Below are 4,703 nucleotides of genomic sequence, written 5' to 3'. Positions count from 1 at the left end.
AAACTGTGATAGGTGTCTGACACGTAGTTTTAATTTTTTCGGCTTGGGGGGTTGTAAGTATATACCTTCTATTGACGGGAAAACGTACAAAAGTATCTTTGCGTATTAAGTCAAAAGTTTGACGCAATTTCCGCAATTTTAGGACTTGTATTATAACATTGTTAAAATCATAAACGAACTAGTGTCCTGACTTCAACTAACCTTCTTAGATTGGGTTTGGTAAGGGGTTTATATAGACAAACGTAAAATCTGTCAAAAACTTCACCTGTAAAACAGCGGCTTACTCGATTACAACTCAAAACAAATTGACCAAAAACGTTTTGATTATTAGTTGAGTTTAGTTACAAACACGATTAGAAACTGATATAGGTTTGACACTATTTTTTTTTCTTTTTCGTGCTGGAGGGGTTGTAAATAATATACCCTTTTTCATGACGGAAAAACGACGTACAAAGTATCTTTCGTTTACGTACAAAAGTTTGCCGTCAATATTGCCCAATTTTAGGACTTGTATATAACTATGTAAAACCTAACAACTAGTCCTGACTTCAACTAACTTTCTAAATTGGGGTTGTTTCATTTTTTTTCTTAATACTAGAAAACATTATAAATTCGCCAATACAAAAACCTAATACTACTAGTAAAACAAAAAAGAACACCAGAGCTTACATACAAACCAATTAATCCCAAAACAAGAGATATAAGCATAAAAACAAAGATTTATAAGATATACTGTAGTACGGATTAATAAGTAAACAAAACAACAAAACAACAAACAGAATAATCGAAACTAAGTAACAACCAAAATAGGTTATGACAAAACATATATTATTTTATTATGCTTTCGAGATAAAAATGGGTCTAATACACTAAAACACTATATTACAATTGAGTTAAAAGAGAACCAAAAAAAAGCTAGTATTTTATTTTGTCGACACAAGTACCATCCACGTATTATATCCAGAAATTTCACCAAAATATCATTAAGACAACTATAATTAACTAATAGATAAAACAACAAATAAAAGAATAACAATCCAGCAACTAAACCCCACGACACAATCACTATACTACTAATAGAAGAGATACATATAGCTCAATAATAATAATAATAGAAAAATAAAAGTAATAATAGATATATCAAGACGAAAATATAAGATAAAAAAAACGCGCGCCAAAAAAATCCCCGCCTTCCGCCTCCGCGCTTCAGCGCCTACTATAGAGAACCTCTCACACTTTGTATTAGCAAATGGGTCGTGGTATAACTACTACTGGAGCCCCACTTACTTGAACAATGTTTTTTTACCTATGTATGATCTATAATGGAGAAAAAACAACCTTGTCACGGCGGTGGCAGAAACTCAGACAACTAAGGACCGAGAACAAATGGTGGAGGACTGCAGACATCCCGCTTGCACCACCTCTGTAAAACAGAGCTACTGGGATAATAAAAGGAATAGGACCTACAGAAGTCTTCAGATAAGAAGGTCTAACGTGGTCACCCTTCCTACCTATTTTCATCCTGCGTCGCTGAGCGAACTGGAGAACTGAAAAATCGTTCCCATTTCGTAGACTTCGTCGAAATCTAAAGTCCCTTACATGGTGGTTCGAGACACCGTGGGGAGTTAACTCGTACTAGGACGCCAAAAGAGTAGAATATTAAAGTCCGCGACCAAGGTGGAAACGTCGGTACTGCTCGGTCCAAAGAAAGTTGTTCCTATCGAAAAACTATTCTGAGACGATGACACGTATTTACCTTAGTAGCACCTATCCGGGAACATAGGTCTTTAACAAAGCCCGTTCAGATAAAGTCTTATAGTCTGAACAGAAGCCCCGACTGTCAGTTGTAAAACACCGAAGGTTAATTTGAGTCCTTAAGGGAAAGTGATCGACGTCGAGGCACAAGTATACTTTTAATCCTTAGCCTTCAGGCGACCGGTGTGCAAACCGAGCTCTGTGTCAAGCCCTTACTCTCCCTAATAGACACAGGTGACCTACGGTTGCTTTACTAACGGGTAGAGTGAGTTCACTTCTGCTACTACACCATAGTCACCGTTACAAGTTTCCAACATTAAACAAACGACCCGACCTGTGAATAATAAGGCTTTGGACTTCAAACTCCCACCTAAGTCTACTTCCTATAGCAACGGTTTCAGAACCAGGTAATGACGGTCAGACTGCAGCGGGAAATTGGGTTTCTTTCAGAAATTGAACGACTCTTCAGTCAGGTTACTGCAATACGGTAAACCTTCTCTGTCAAAAAGTTCCAACGAGGGGGGTTTTAGTGAAAGTCAGAACGTCCGCAGCTTAGTCGGTATCCGTCAGACCTCTTCTGTTGTGTTCGTGTTATGCAAAATTCTTTCCGTGTAATTTGTTTAAGGAATAATAAGTGTGAGTTACATAGTAGAATATCTACACAATAGTCAAAGTCATTTTCCTGATGTTGAAACATTTGGGAAAAAGGTGACCCGACGTAAACTGCCCTGACCCTGAGGTAGTCCGTGTATAAATTTCCTTTACTGTATTACGGGTGGATGGGAGTTACAATCCAAGGAAAATTTATTTAACTTTAGACGTCAACTGTTAACATACATGTTTTTTTCTTTACAATAGTAAACTTTAGAGGGAGCTCTTCCAACTATCAATCAGAAACCGTGGTTATTGTTTCATACATAGCGCATTTTTTTGCCTTATATAACAACAAGACGTCCATTCGTAATGTTGAGACTGGTGAGTTTTTTTAGGGTGTGACAACTCACAGAGTGTTTAATAAATTAAGCTATAAAAAAAAGGTACTATATCAAATAAGACTATAAAAACCACCTTTACTATTTATTTGGAAACTTTTGAATTTTTTTTGTGACATACTTTTACTTAGACAAACTTACTTTGTTATCAATATTAATAAAGAAAAAGGTGCATCGTACTTTTATAGTGAAAAAAGCCGAGAGGAGTGGGAACTCTCTGCGTCATGCTATAGAAAAGTTACCTAGTTCTGCGTGGGAGCATAAAACCTTCAGACGGTCACCCATCCCTATAGAACACGAGTTCTTCAAGTCGAAGGAAGCGGACACCTGCAAACACTCTAGTATCGAGATATTACAAGTTACATGGTAGTGACTCGAAAAAGTGTTACTTCTAGTTGAACAGGACGTCATAGTGGTTAAACCTCTGAAGTGTTTTGAGACCCTCCAGGAGGTCACCTGGGGTATCTAGTTCTAGTAGGGCGTGAAATGACCTCCATAGAAACATCCATTTTTTATACCATATATGTCGAAACCGACCTTGAGATTTTACTTATTGAGGTGTCTTTTGTTTTGTACCTAAAACAGGATATGTAGTGGAGGACGTGAAACGCAAATGCACTTTATGAAAGTCTTGTGTGTCCGTTGTAATTTCATCACTACCCAGCAAGCGTCCGCTTGCTAAGCAAAAAAACTTGTTTAGAACTTCACTTGCTCTACTTGACTAAGGAGGGCGTGCTTTGCTAAGCAAACAAACTTAGCGGCGGAAGGCCGGTTTTCGTTTCTCTTCGTCCAAGCGCTTGCTGTTTGAAATTTCTTGCCGCCTTGTCAAGTCTTGACAAAGGATGTCAATAAATTAAGAATAGGGAAAGAAGTTCTCCTCCCAGGGTAATCCCGGGAGGTTTTATGACCTACAAGGTAGATGTGTCTCAACCTGAGTCAATCTGTTTGATGGTGTTTTGTTACTTCATGAAATAACACCTGAGGTCATTATCACCAACCTTGGTGATCAAGATGGTGTTCACATCCGATGATACTTCAGTAAAATGACACATGAAAAGTCAATAAGAGACAGTTTGAGGACACCGTCTTTTAGTAAAAATAGAGAGTCTTTTATACCATCTTTTGTACGTCAAACTGTCTCCTAATGTTGACATTAGTCTCGGGAGAGTAGACTTGAGGCAATGTGTGTGTCGTGGGGTGGGTGTGGCTGTGTGTGTGTGTGTGTGTGTGTGTGTGTGTGTGGTGTGTGTGTGTGTGTGTGTGTGTGTGTGTGTGTGTGTGTGTGTGTCGTGTGTGTGTGTGTGTGTGTGTGTGTGTGTGGGTCGTGTGTGTGGTGTGTTGTGGTGTTGTGTGTGTGTGTTGTGTGTGTGTGTGTGTGTGTGTGTGGTGTGTGTGTGTGGTGTGTGGTGTGTATCTTTGACAGAACTAATTGTGTATCTAACTGTTGTCATCCCGTCTGATGTTACTCCGTATAGTCTCGCGGTACCAATCTATTGTGTAGCTTGTCACCAAGTAATATCTATTGTGTAGCTTGTCACCCCGTTAGATCCCAGTATATATCTATTGTGTAGCTTGTTCCCCAGTCATATCCCCAGGTTGATATCTATTGGTGTAGCTTGTTACCCGCCGCTAATACCCCAGTAATATCTATTGTGTAGCTTGTTACCCCCACTATACCCCAGTAATCGCTAGTTTCCCCAGAATCGTATTCAATCAATGTCAAAGTCCGTTGACAGTTACATATTCGGTCATTCGTCCACACCTGGACAGTTTCGTGGACAGTGTAGAAACTAACTTTGTCCCTAACATGATGATGAGTACACCTTTGTCAACATTTATACGTCACCACCAACATTTAGTAAATCATATTAGTGTGTTTTAACACAAAATATAAATTATTAAGACACAAGAAATAAATAACTAACAAGTTATGGACTGTTCCGCCTCTACTTTATA

Source organism: Notothenia coriiceps, unplaced genomic scaffold (genome assembly GCF_000735185.1).
Source record: "Notothenia coriiceps isolate Sejong01 unplaced genomic scaffold, NC01 NC01_scaffold00000339, whole genome shotgun sequence".
NCBI classification, from domain to species: domain Eukaryota; kingdom Metazoa; phylum Chordata; class Actinopteri; order Perciformes; family Nototheniidae; genus Notothenia; species Notothenia coriiceps.
This window is presented reverse-complemented; position numbering follows the sequence as displayed.